Source organism: Takifugu flavidus, chromosome 9 (assembly GCF_003711565.1).
Source record: "Takifugu flavidus isolate HTHZ2018 chromosome 9, ASM371156v2, whole genome shotgun sequence".
In the NCBI taxonomy this organism is placed as follows: domain Eukaryota; kingdom Metazoa; phylum Chordata; class Actinopteri; order Tetraodontiformes; family Tetraodontidae; genus Takifugu; species Takifugu flavidus.
Genome location: NC_079528.1, coordinates 115,705 through 130,366, shown reverse-complemented (window position 1 = coordinate 130,366; position 14,662 = coordinate 115,705). Strand labels below are relative to the sequence as shown.

The following is a 14,662-nucleotide window of genomic DNA, read 5'->3' as shown; positions in this document are numbered from 1 at the left end:
CACAGTATTGACATTGTTTAATATGGTTTGGTGACTCCACTCTTCCTAAATGAACCTTAAAAAAGAAAAAAAATCATTCTTTATCGCTAGTTTAAAAATCCGTCTGTATCTTTATTGATGACAGATACGTTAGTGAGTGAAAAGATTATATTTATGCATATATATTGGATGACCGTGTCGTTCGTTCACATGTCCGTGTCGGGAGATAAGAATGCGCTGTTCTGGCGCCCCCTGTCGGCAGTTATGGATCACCGCCGGTGCACACAGCTGCAGAGAGAGGGGGGACATTCTCAGATTTCCCGATTTCTCTCAGCCGAGTCCGCTGTGGCGCTTCCACATTACGGCCGACAGTGAGCCGACACGACGACCAGCGTGCCTCAACCCGGCATTCATTCCTGGGAGCCGGCGTCGTCCCAACAGTAGCGAGCGCAGGACGGGGTGAGTACATCAACACAAGAGTAGCCGCGGTCGTTTTCGGTCGGACGAAGGAGCGAAGCGCCGCTCGGTCTCCCAGCCAGGCCGAGCTAGTGAGCGTCGTGTGGCGCAGGCGGGGAGTGACGCCAGTGTTTCGGCCTGACTTCTCCACGCCTGGAAAGATAAAGCCCAGGCGCTTCGGCGGAGGCTCGGCGTAGCTTTCGCCTCGTCCGTGTGGCAGCAGAACGGACGGAGGCTGGCGTTAAGCGTCGTGAGCGGATCGGGTCGAAGTTTGTACCGAGGGTAGAGCTGTGCACAGCCGTTCTCTGCTTTAATTCTGGAATTCCTTTATCCAGTCCGATACCGTGATGCAGCCCGACACCAGCGACAAGCAAGTAGGCTAACTTGTTTTTCCAACTTTGTGGCAGCTGCAACGTATCGAGTTTTATTGAACGATCCCCCTTAAAGCTATTTAAAAACCTTTTGTGGCACGTCGGTCCCGAAAGTTACTCTTGTGGTGAAAAGGCCGAGCGTGTTTGTGTGCAAAATTCGAATTTAAGGTCGGCACGCTCGGTCTTCCTGCAGAGCTAACAGCGCTGCACATGACAGAGATGGTTGAAAGAGCACAACGGGGATCTAATGGGCGCTTGAACATTACCCGGGTTTTCCAGATGATTTCATAAAAGATAGATTAGATGTAAACAGTAATGCAGTGAGATGCATCCGACTATTAACGTTGCTACCTGTAGAATCATCTAAAGGATCATTACACTAGGGTGAAATGCTGTACTGGACTGTTACCTTGCACAAATTAGACTGATAGAACCGTAAATGGTGATTATGTTGAGGGGTGCAGTGTTTATGCAGTGTAATTACTGTTAGTTTTCCCCTCTGTGATCAGTTCAGACACCTCTGTGAGGGTAGGAATTCACAGGCAGCTTGCACAGTTTAAAACTGGGGAGTAACCAACGTGAGCTTGTCAGCTTTTACTATTACTGGTATTTCTTTAAATGCATGGTTGGCTGGTGCATTAAATCGATGATTGATCAGCTCTGATGATCTCACGAGTGCATCTCTTCTTTAGAGGTGCGCCAATCATAATCCCATCCTACAAATTGTGTTATCACATTAGAATGCTATTTGTTGGTGGATTAATTACTCGGGTGGATTTATGATTACCTCTAATGCAGAGCAACATTTAAGGGTATTAGTGAAGGCACAAGGAGTTCTTTGGAATAAAGAAATGGCTTATTTGGGGTATACATTTTGAGTACCGCATGATTTCTGTCCCTATTGCCAGAAGAATACGGTGGTTTTTTTTAAACCAAGAACACTTCTGATTGTATAACATTTGTCTCTAGCTATACCTTACAACCTTAATAATCTATAAAATATGACACTTAAGAGATTTAACATGCGCAGGGCACCACACTTGCAAACACAACATGTGTATTTCTGTCTTTCCATTTTAAATCTGTTTGTTGAGACCGTGCGAATGCGACACCTCAAACTATTAATTATAATAAACTCTCGACTCCATTCTGTAACAAAAAGGGGCAGCCCAGACCTGCCTAAAATCTGCTGCCTTGGGCTGTGTGCTCCTGCACCTATGTGAGTAAGAGATTACTAAGGGAAAATGACTCGCGCTCTGAATGTTATTTGGCAAAGTCACAAGGACTTTCCCTGCTTTTCGCTGCCGCTGCAGCACCGAGTCTGGAGGCTGACACAATGTCTTTTTGGTGTTGCGTCCTTTTGGATTAGGAAAAATGTCTCAGACTTTAGGCATGTGTTTTTCACGTTTCGCCTGTCTTTGACCAGTCTAGTCGCTGCTGTTGGTCATATTTGCGGAGCCTTGTGTTCTGTTCGCCTGTGCCGTGTGTCTGGTCGTTCTACCCTTCCATCTGACTGCTCCCACAGGCTGCCAAACACGGTGCGATCGAGCATTTTGCTGGTGATGCTGCTGCTGCCATTTGATCGTACTTTAGCATCTTGTCACAGAAATGTGCGAGTGAGAAGCCAACGCCGCGTTACTCAAGGTTGCTAAACCATTGAGGTCACCACAATTTAAAACAAATTTTGGCTCTCTGTCAAAGGATGTGATTACAGACAGTCAATGTGCCATTTTAGATTTGAAGCCTGAATGAAGAACGGCGTGTTCTCGGTTGTGCCTTTAACGGCTCCATTGCTGTTTACGTCCTCTTTGAAGAGGCTGTAAGTTTAACATAATAAAGAAAATACCATTTAAGACTACACAAGGTAAGTGTAGTGCCAACAACATGCCAGCTCTTTTATTTTTCCATGTCAGTAGCCCTTGTATCTACACTCAGTGTGTGGGGGGCAGCCCTCTCTTTAGAAGCCAGGCATCTTTCCAAAACTCGAGTCCCTCCAGCCCTCTCTGCTGGATAGAAGCACTGTTTTGTGCCACAGTACTGCTCCCTATGGTTCTTATTCATACACTACCACAACACCCCTGGCACTTTGGCTCTACTGGAATCTAGAAATGAAAGTTTACCCCTAATAGGGGGCTGTTGGGCAGGCAAACCCCTATGTTTTTCTCATTATTTCAAGTGGATTAAAAAGTGGATTAAAAATGCAAAATGCAAAGGGGACAGCATTCGATTGTGACCTGCAAAATCCTGTTTATTTAGAAATTCTGAAATCCTTTTTTCATTATCCATGATGGCTGTGCCATTTTGCTGGCTTATGCTGTGCTGTTGTGAGTGGCAGTCAAGAGCAGGAACAGAGTAAATACATTTGAAATGGTGCAGCATAATCGAGTATTAACAAATGATCCGATAGCATCTGTAATCCTCTGGAAACCCCTTTTTTTTCTTTTTTTTTTGTAATAACACTAGCGTCTATCAGATAGCTGGCAGGCACTAGGGATGGCCACATGTACTGCTGGCTGGATAGGCTAGCTTTGCTGCTGACTACAGTGTGCAGGCAGATCAGATTACTGAACGATTAGCCATGGCCTCCTATCCCCAACCCAGCGAAATGATTTTCCACTGTCATAATTCCCTAGACTGAATTACGCAGGCCAGTGACTCAGAGATACTCAATACTACGGCCCTTTGAGGCATAACTGTTACTTTCTGGAAAGGGGGAATATGTTGAACGGTTGTGCCATTGAGGACAAAATAGGTTTCTAATTTGAATTTCTACTTGAGCTCTGGTGCTTGCAGTCAGTCGTACCCGTGCTTGAGTTGCAGAGAAAGGTCACATTAAATTGAATGTTTCCCCTTTGCTTTGGGCATTGACACAAAGGAAACACTCAACAGCTGGAAAACAGTCCTGTAACTCCAACCTGGCCCTCACATGTTCCTCTATTGTCAGCTCTTACATCCAAAAAAGAAAAAAATCTGTTGGGCGATGAGACAAATTGAGCAGGCCTACAGTGGAATTTTGTTGAATGGGGAAAGGCAGACTATGAAGTGGAAAGAGGAAGAGTGGGAGAGGCTAGCTGTGGAGATAGAACCATGTTTCCAAGGTGTTCTCCACCCTGGGGCTGAAATCCGATACATTCCAGAGGCTCCAATGTCCAGCTGGATAATAGTGACTAGGGTGTAGCATTTCATCAGAAGACACATGATTGGAGTTTTGGCGCTGGGAAAGTTAGAGCTATGTCATCGGCTGGGAGGCAGCTAGCTCAGGTTGCCCTGAGGGGTTGGCAAGTATGCCAGAAGGGCAGGACAGGTTACCGTATGTGAGATTCATCCCACGGCAAAGACGGAGGGTTTTGTAGCTCCTTATTGTTGGAGGACAGGTTGGGGATGGGCACATGTGACACAATTTTCCAGAGCAGAGTAGTTAAACCTACTAATTAATTTCCTCACATAAAAAAACCAAACAACTAATAAGGCCCTTTACCAATTATACTGCGTACATTTTGGCACTTAAGCCGCCCTCCAGCCTCTCTAAACATTTCTTTTTCCTTCATTATTACAGACTATGCACAGTTCCAGAATGAGTTTGAGCTACGCGTCAATAAACACCTCTGATTACATTCCTTTACCTCCCATCTTGCTATAGGATAATGCTGTGTACTCTAGCTTCATAAGGTCTCATTTGACTCTAAGTTACTTACATAAGTACTTTGTGGCCAGTAGATCCATATGTTAAATGCTTTTGCATTCAGCACCTCATGGAAAAGTATGACATTGGTTGAATTTGCAGTGTGGCTGCGTTGTGTAAAATTCCTGTTTGATTGAAGCATTGCATATTCTTGGAGGGCCTGTGGAAACCACTTATGACCAGAGAACCAACTGTAAGCACTGTGTTTCCTGTTTAGCTGCTCCCTGTTTTGCTTAGTATCCCCCCCCCCCATGTTGGTGGGAAATTTGTGACACTGTCGTAAGTGATTTCACACATTCACCTGATTAACACCTGTGAGGGTGCCATTCCAGCAAATCAATCTGCAGGCTTAATGTAATTTTCAGTGTAATTTTCAGCCACATGTGACGTGTGAAAAGCATATATGTCACTCTTGAGTTATAGGATGGGTTGTTTAGACAGCAGACCCAGAAAAAACCCTGTTTTATTTAGTGGTTAAAAAAGGCTGAGATGGGTGTTAATGGACTTCACCTCTGTGATTTTAGCAGACCCTTAGGGTACTGTGTGATCATACACTTTGTTATTAATGCCGGTTTCAGCAATGGAGAGATGCAGTAATGGGAAAACACTACGCACTCTGGGATATTTTAACCCTGCCCTCTTGTCTAAGTGGTATTGGTAATCAGATGCCATTCAAAGACGGGCAGGGAGGGATCATTACTATTGAGAAAGTTGCTCTGTGACTGAGGTACTGGAGCAAAGCCATTCCGCTAATGCTTGTGCAAATTAGTAAGTCTGCATAAATGTTAAACATTAGCATTGCATTGCAGGACCTTTGCCTTGTTTCAGCTCCGTGTTGTGAATGTGGAGGGCAGACGGGCATGTTTACCCAGTTGTCTGTGGGCAACAGCAGGGGCTGACTGCACCACAGGTGCTACATGCATTCTCACTGACTGATGAAATGGGTGTGTGGTCACTCACATGCATGTGGCATGTTGCATACTATGTTGATATGTGTACATTTCTGTTAAAAGAGAACAGATTTTTGAACCAAACTCTTTTGACGCTATCAAAAAGACCCTCTAAAAACCAAGTATCACAGCTTGTGACCTATGAAATAACAGATGAACAAACTGGAAAAAAAACTCAGCTGATCTGCACCGCTTGTCATAAGAGCTATTAAGGATTATAGCCATGACCAGATGCCATCAGAATGACCATGTCCACTATTTTCAAGGTAGGATTTTGTTTGCCCTGCTGTCACACATATGGAATGGTATTGAAGAAAATAAATGAGCAAATTCCTCTCCACAAGGTCACACATGCAGCGCTTCAAGTTCCATTTGTGATATTATGATTGAAAGGATGTTCTCCAGTAGAAGAAGCCTATCGTAGTTCAAGAGCTGGCCACACAGCCCAACCATAGCAAGTCATCTGGTGTTCGCTTGGCTCCCATCTGTGAGTACATTTGGCCTTAGTGCAAACAAAGCATTTTGGCATGTGAAGGGCCTCTACTACATCTAAACAAATCAGCTCTGCTTTCTAGCCTCATCTTTGGGTGGAAACTCTGAGTGCACTGCAAGGGCAATGGGTCACTGTCATTTTGTTTCATTAAACTGTTTGGAGACATTTCAAATCTCCCGTAGCAAAGTAGCCACGACTGATGGCACACCTTCCTCTCTGTTTTGAACCAGTGAGGCAGGAATGTGTCGTGGTCTTAGTTTTGCCGCTGGCAGCTTGCAGCGAGGGAGTAATGTGCTGCCCATCCTGCTGCCTCTCCTCCATCCTGGGTGTCAGCGAAACTGGATGTGCGTGTCCATGTGCAGAGCAGGTGGTGGCGGCACCAGAAACGTATCCAGATGTGGCCGGGGGACCCGGAAGGTACTTCGGTGGGGAGTACAAATGATTGGAAAATGAATGATCTGCTTTCTCTCAGGTTTTTTGGCCACCTTTTATCCGCAGAGCGCAGCTTTGACCAGGGTCCGTTGTCAGGCGATGTAACAGCTGGCTGCTCTCTGTAAAACTAGCTACAGCCACAAGCATTTGGTTCTCCCAGAAAGGCTGCCTGGGAGGCTGTTTATGTTTGCAGGCTCACACACACCCCACTATAGCTCCTTTAGTTTAGCTTCTCTACCCAAACAACACCCAGCCCCTTCTGTCAAGTGTTAAGTGGCCGGAAATGTTTGGTGAATGGACACAGGTGTCTGGGCCAGGGAGTGTGTGTGCCTGGCCAGTGGTCTGTGTTTGTTTTCTCTGTAATGGCCTCCGACTCTCTGTTGCAACTCAACCAGAGCTCATTGGCTTTCAATGGGGCAGAGTGGAGGCCCACCCCTCTATTTTACTTGTAGTACTGGACTGAAGAGTGAATGAAGTTGACGATCTGATAATGAAATTTAAGGCTTCCTTTCATGGTGAGCAGCCATCATGCTTATTTCTACGCTCAGCCTTCTTTTATGTTTTTGCCCTTATCCCTCTGTCGCCTCTGATCTTGCCCAGCAAAGTAGTTGTTTGAAGTTGCCAAGACCCTGGCTTTACTGTTGAGTCCTCGGAGCGCTTATGTGACAGGTAGAGAGGAGCTGGAGGGGAGTAATGTGACTCCCACATTGTCCACAGCCACTCCAGTCTTCATCCTTTGCACCATCTTCTCTCCCTTCAGTCTCTGCGGTGATGTCACTCCCTTTTGTAGAGTAACAGCCTGAAGGTGCGCTCTGGGCTCTGTGGAACACACATGCTGCCGCCACACTCTCTCCTCTGTCTCCCACAGGAGCCCAGTGGCGTTAGCTAATGGGTTGTTAGTGCTATTACCGGCTTCACATCTGGACGTACCTTCAGCAGTGGCTGCTATCAATGCCCTGATCTGAACGTTTGAGTAACCCTGTGGCCTGTCCAGATGGCCAAGCCTCTGAGCTGGTTTATGATAACCACGCAATTAATATCTGCCCTATAAAACGCTCACATGGCCACCTGCCCCCACCCTTCCACCCCACCCCACCCAATCTCTGTTCTCATTTCTCCCAGCCATTGTCTGCACTTTTGTCACGGAAACCTTCTCCTGAGTGTACTGTTTTATTTCTTTACCCCACTCATCCTTTTAAATACCAAAATCCATTTTGTTTGCCTCGGGGTAGAAAGTGTGATGGCTGGAGAAGGTGTTGCAAATTAAATTTGCTCCCCTTGGACATGGGCATGATGGAACAGTAGGAGGAGATCCACAGCAAAGAAATCTGTAGGAAAAGCCAATTTCCTATGCATTACCATCTCTTTCCTCAGGGGCTATAGCGGAGGAACACCAACACCTATTGCTTTATTTTTCTTGCTTTTGCCCCCTCTGCTGCTGTTTCCATGCAGCATAAGTCAAGGTCTTACTGCTGCTCCTACCCCTGCTGCCAAAATCTGACCCAGTTTATTAGTTTGGCTCTAGTGAATCATTAATCAAGGTTATCTAACTGTTCTTGTAATGATTCTGCCTTCATGTGGTGTCACTGCCTCTGTGTTTAGACATGATGAAGCTGTGTGCTCATGCTTCCTGTTCTGTACGTTTTGTACTCGGTATCATAACCCTCTTTGGGAAAATGTATTGTCCCTCAAACCAGACTATATGTTTAATAGGTGTGCCATGCTCAGTAATATGTCATTGTGACAGAGCACAATTTGAGGACTAAGTGTACTGAATGCAAATTAATCTTGTGGGGTGGCAGTGGATGAATAGAGTGTGGGTTTGGAGAAAGGAGGGACGTAAAAGGAGGGACAGAAGGAAGGCTAATGGTGGCAACAGAGCAGGCAGAGAGAGAAAAGAGCATGTGAGGAGGAGGAGGGGAGGAGGAGGAGGAGGGGTGAAGGTGGTGGTGGTGGTGGGTGGTGGGATGTAGTCATCGCCAGGCCCATTCATCATGCAATGCCTGCTGGGATGCACTGGGGTCAGTCCTACACAACACAATTACAGCCTGTTCTGGGGTGTTGTTCTGGGCTCCGCTATGTTCCGACTACGTTCTGATGTCTTTTGTTACATTTACTCTGTTCTAGCTCTGTTGTATTACCCTTTTGTGCTTTTTTCCCCCTGTTCTGTCCGTTTGTGGCACATCTCCATTTCGTTATTTTTGAACGGGCTGCCGACGCTATCGCTGTGTGATCTGCCGCAGCTCTTGGAGCGAAACATCTCAATTAGTGGAACATTTGCGCTGTCTTGATTGTTGCGTTGAGACCTAAAATGTCTGCTTTGTCTTTTGCAGTGAGTCTATTTTTCCATCTGCTCGCAACAGTGTTGTACCAACAACCCTCGTTTCATCCACATCAGAATTGCAGCCACTAGCTTGATCCTTGTGACTGACAGGCTTTCCTAGCTTGGGGTTGTGAGATACTAGTCATCATCTTGTTTACCCTGCCTGTCTGACAGCCCTCTATGGGCCAACGGATGTTTCCAGAAAGCTGTAAATATCTGCGAAGTGATCTAATGTCAGCTGACAGCATATCTGATCATAAGGATATCTCTTGGCTTCCCCACCCTGTCTGTTCTTCATGTGAAATATACTCTTCTTTTTTTTTCTCAGTCGTAAATATTTGAGGTGCCCAAAAAGCCAAAACAAAATGGCATTCAAGGATGCAGCAACTTTGACATTTTAGGGCTGGTCTAAATATTTTTTCAACCACACAGTAATGGTGCTGTTTCCTAAACTTTGCTGAATAACAGTATATAAGCTCAACTGTACACTTACTGCCTTTTATTTTTAAATGAAAAATTTTGATAGTTAAAAGCACAATGTGACTTCATGTCCCATTTTCCCAATGATGATGTGAAAATCGTATATGCATGGCAGGTTGCACATATAATAATTTTGACTAAATAGGTAAAACAGCAACTATATAAAACACCATAACATGATGTGTACAACAGTTTAAGAAGTGTTACTAATTTAAAGAAGGACCTGTCACGTCACATTCAGCAAACAACAAAATTAGATGTTAATAGCAGTCATTTGGTTAATGGATAATCTCCCCCTGTGTTTGTATAACTTCTTTTTTCCTCTTCAAGTTAGTTGCAAATGTCTATCTGCTGCTTAAAATCTCCCACTTTTGATTTAAATATAATAAAATCACACAGGCCTGGCACATTCTGTATATTTACATACACAGTGAAGTTGGTGCAATGGTTATGGATGGACTATGCCTCTTAATCAGTACACTCCTCTTGTGCAAATACAAGCGCAGATTTATTTTGACCACAGCACGCTTGCTCACTTCAGCTGTTGGATATTTTTAAAATCAATTAGGCCCCAGACCAAGTCAAACCAAGTTAGCCAAAATACTAGTGTGATGTGTCTTTATGCTGTTTCTGGTCACGTTTAATAGCTCTAAAAGGTGTAATCTTACAGTAGCAGTCACACAATTGTTTCCTTTTTCCATATTTGCACCAGTTTCAGTTCTGTTCAGCAGTCATATAGGTGGCTGTCTTTGTTTAACTGATTGTTCTGCACCACCAAACTATCCATTTAAACAGAAGTCTATTCATGACTGTTATTTACCCTGATTTGTGTTCCAAACACTAATGCTCAAAACCTAATCAATCTTGTGAAATCAGTGTCGGTCTTTGCACATACGGAATTTAATCATTTACAATCTTGGCACGTTTCTTTGTAAGTCTCTCTCATCTGTAACAATTAGGTTGGTGCTCATTGGTGTAAAATGGGATCACAATTTAGGTTTTAATGTCATTAAAGCCTGGAATATTTTACTCTGTATAATATAATACAATAGAGGGACACGTTTTCTTGAATACAAATTGGTTACCATGCAATCAGAAGTAGTTACACTTAAGACAATAGTTAGCTTTTATATTTCCTAATTTCAGATGATATCATTATATGAGAAAAGACTTTGTTTTGGATTGTGGTTTCTTTATTTTGTTGGCGGTATGTCTGAAATATTTCCACAGAAAATATGCACATACACAAAGTCCAAGAAGTTTTCTTAGTTGCTGAGGATGGGTGGTGGCTGGGCTGGGAGAAACTCAATAGGAAGCTCCAAGATTGACTAAAAGAATGACATCCTTGTGCCAGAAAATGCAGCAGTTTAAAGAACAGAGCATCTGGAAACAATTTAAAACAATGGATTGTCTGCAACAGGCTCTGTGTCATACTATATGGTCGAATCTCTTGGTTGCTGGCCCTCTGAGTAATCATGACAAGAATTTTGCAGAGATTGTTGATATTGCAAATATTAATACTGCAGTGTTATTAAAAAGGCATTCAGTGTAGTGGATCCCCAGGATTCACGGCTGCTTGTATACAAGTTTTAACTCTCACCCTCTACTTACTTCTGAGGGCCAAATAAACGTTGTCTCCACTGTACAGACCCTGCATTACCTGGAAGGCATCTGTTCTGTTGTTCAGGGCCCCGAGACAACTGTTAAACCTGATAATGCATTATTACTCCCATCATTAGCTTGGGTTGCACAGAACATTTTGCAACAGTTTTATTCCCCCTTCTCCTCCTGTGGCTGTGTTTACGTTTATTTTCCTGATTCTTACCTATAGCATTAATGAATACCACCGTCATCAGCAGAGACAGATGGCGGTACCCATCAGGTGGGCCCCAACGTGGACCATGTTGTCCAATGCTAAGCTTACCTCGTGGTGGAGGAAGCCGATTCCTGTCACCTGTGGGATAAAGTGTCCGGTGGAAACTTGTATCCTCTGAGCTATGTGAGGCACAGACAGACCTTGTGTTGGCTCAGCTGTTGTGCTTCATGCCAATTGGGAAGGCTCGGCATGTCTGTCTCTGTTATTGTTGGTTTTCTTGTTGTACAGTTGTTCAGAACATTCTATGTTAGCTGTGAGGTACAAAAACCACTAACATAGAATATTTTGTGAAATGCGAACCGACTCTCACAGTTGTATTTTTAATGTAATTTAAATAAAAATACTTATTTGTACCGTAACTGTCATTTTTTAAGCTCATGCATTGGCACTTTTCTCTGTGTCATTTGGAAGAAAAAACACGTGCTTTCTAAACAGTATATTTAACCTCGTGTCTGACATTGGTTGGTGGTTATGGTTTTGTTGGAAGTGGTGAGGTCAGCCCACGTGTACAGTTTGTGGGAGGGCAGCTTTTGTCCTCATTTTCTCTTTCTCCATACTTCTTTTCTGTCCCAGTGCACACCGGCATGTACTCCTGTGCTAGTAGGTGGTATTATACATTCCATCAGTAAGCCAAATATGAAAGAACAGAGATACATCGTTATTATTTTTATGCATTTAGTGCCATTTCTACTAAAGGTAAAATGGACTGGACCGAAAACTGGACCAGACACTCCATATTCTATGACCATACCAGCACAAACAAACCTGACCTTATTAAAGCAGTTTAGTATTTTTAAAGGTCTCTATTTGTCGTGACCTTCAACCCAATTTGTGTGTAAACATCTGTACCGTAAAAAAGAGATTAAAAAATTCCGTGTCACATTTGTGTCTTTGTTGGACAGTATTTCTTCCATTTTTCACCTTGTTCACTTTTTCCTATAGATAAACACAAAGCTGCAAGTGAACACACCATTTCCAGCTGCTGAACTCTCAATGGTCACCAAAGCCTCATCATGATGTGGAGGCTCAGGCTAAGCACATCTCTGTGACAATGGTGTAATATTTAAAAAAAACCTCTGTACATCTACCAAACCTGAATCAGGAACCTCTCATTTCCTCGGAGCTCAGTTATGCTACGTGCTGGCTGTGCTCTGGCACATTCGTGTCTGATCACAAGATGAAACCAGTAGATCGGTTTCCATCTCACTTTCAAATGTGGAACTCCGTGCGTCTCTTCTGAGGAGAGAATGTACCCTTTGGTCTTGCTCACCTGCTCAGTTGCTTTAACAGTGACTTCATCCTGACATACTGGAATCCAGCCTTCTTTCTGTTCTTATTTTTACTCTCATCTGCTCCCTGTAATTAGATGAGGGTGATTTCAATAAAGTTACTGTCGTCTTCACTCCATTAGTTATATTAACACCCGCATCTCTGCCCTGGAGTCGTCTATCCATCCTCCTCCTTTCACCAGAGGGGGCAATCCTCCTCTTTTCATGAATCTATGTAACCTAGTTACTGAGGCCCGGCAGGGGAGGCCAATCAATTAATGAACAAAGGAGTCGGCTCACTGAGCAGCAGCATGAGTCGGGAACCATAAACATGGCGCTCCCAAAAACATGGTCTCTGTCAGTCCAGCTGATGTATGTTGTTTGGCCTCATTTATATGCTTCTGTATGTGTGTACGCAGGCACAAGTGTTCATGTCGACAACAGCCAATAGATATCAGTGCAATCTGTTTGACCACTTAACCAGCTGGTGTTCAGGTGCCTGTTTTAATGGTAGATGGATGGAACCTTGATGTAGACATGGAGCTAACAAGAAAGATGTTTGGTCAAAGTCGGATAATTCAGTGATCCTGTTTTGGCTCCTACGGCAGCAGGTAGATCTAGACCAACAGCCCTGCTCTTTTGCCCACCTGTGCTCTGACAATCTTTCATCACTTTTTCATCCTTACTTTTTCTCAATACCCCTTTTATCCTTTCCCCCCATATCCCTCCCAATCCCCCCTCCCTGTCCGAGCCCTTTCTTTCTTCTTTTTCCCCCCACTCCCGCTGCTTGGTTTCTGTCATCTCTCTTTCTTAATCCGACTATTTGTCCCTAGCTTTTCCCTCCCTGGAGTTTACAACGCTTGTCTCTCTCTGTAAAATCAGGGCGCAGACTGTTGTAACAAGCTGTTGAATAATGTAAGCACAGGGCTATAGGCTAGAGTTTCAGTTAACCCTTTGATCCCGGATCATACAGCGGGTGACAGCTCAACAGCGCACTGGCCTGAAGGTCTATTTTTTTCTTCTTCCAGCTTGTACCTTCCAGCTGAAATTTGCTCGTCCAGTTTCATTGTCCCCATCTTTGTAACCAGGAACACAGTGAGCATCCCCTTGCTTTGTTATTGCAACATTGATGTATAATTAAAGGGTTTGTAAATGCAGTCATGAATAATTGATGTTAGAGAAAAGATGTCATGGCATCCCGAACCTTATCGTCCTTCATATTTCTTCATAGTGCTGATAAAAGTTTAACAAGTGTGCTGCCTTTTGGGTCACTCCATTTATTCTGTGCTTCCCTCCTGATTGAAACACCATTGTCGTTTCATCTGCCGTTGTTTTCATTATGAGTTGAAGAAAGAAAAGGCCAAATGCTACATTAAATCTCAAATTTATGTGTGCTACCAATTTGTAGCCATTAACGGACCAAGTTACCTGTTTCCAATCATTTCAAAAAGCAGAGCCAGCACATCAGGTCCCATTTACCTGTTATAATCAATACAGATTCCACTCTCCTTAAGTGCTTCTAGATAACTTTAGACTTTAATATCCTGAAGCAAGGATTTATTGATCTTGGAAGGACTGATTGGAAGTTAACCCTCAGGAGGTGAAGGTTGCCTGTGTGATTGCGGTTGTTTTGGCAAGAGTGGAAGGATCGGATCCCCATGACTGGATCAGCTTACCACTTCCTACCCCCACACACCTGTTATAACCCACGGGTGGCCGCCAAATCTGCGTGGCAGTGTCTATGTTTTTTGCAAATTGGAAAGAAGTATTTGTGTGCTCTGAAGAGCAAAATGGTGGAGCAGTATTGGAAAAGAACAGTGTGCGATTCCGGGGTTTTATGGTGGCAATTTTTGGCAGAACCACTGGCAGTTGGTGTCAGAGGCAGGCTTGAAATTTACATGGCCAGCATGCTTCATGGCTGTCTGCTTCTGGTCCAGATGCAGGCAGCACTTCATAAATGTGCACACATGCATGTACGCACCATTAAACTGTCAGTGTGTGTGTGTGTGTGTGTGTGTGTGTGTGTGTGCGCGTGTGGGGGTTGCCTATATGCTGCGGTTCAATGGCATTTAATCCATAAGGCTGACAGGCTTTCCTTGAACTGACAGGGGAAAGCATTGCACATGCTTTTCTGCACCCTGTCGGTCTGCTTCCCTCTGTGAAGAAATAATGAATTTTTGTTTTGATTTCAAAGTGTTGTGTTCCAAGACAGCAATAGTGCACGTATCCCTGCAGAGGCCTGACCCCAGCTACCCTCTTCACTAAACTCATATTTTGTGTCTGTGTGTGCACGTGCGCGTGTTGTCACGGTTGGACACACAGCAGTAGAAGTAGCCGTGAAGAGGGGAAATG

At 44.1% G+C, this 14,662-nt stretch overlaps 1 protein-coding gene across 2 annotated transcripts in view; it reads left to right on the top strand.

The window, feature by feature from the left end:
- The first annotated feature begins 230 nt into the window (after positions 1 to 230).
- Positions 231 to 14,662, top strand: part of LOC130530788 (bifunctional heparan sulfate N-deacetylase/N-sulfotransferase 1-like) — a 34,983-nt gene continuing 20,551 nt past the window's right edge. Inside the window, exon 1 of one of the 2 annotated variants that reach the window (XM_057042249.1) lies at positions 231 to 438. The gene's annotated coding sequence lies outside the window, so the exon portion shown is untranslated. Of the gene's footprint in view, positions 439 to 518; positions 810 to 14,662 lie in introns of those variants that run through there. The other variant, XM_057042250.1, reaches the window with a different exon arrangement.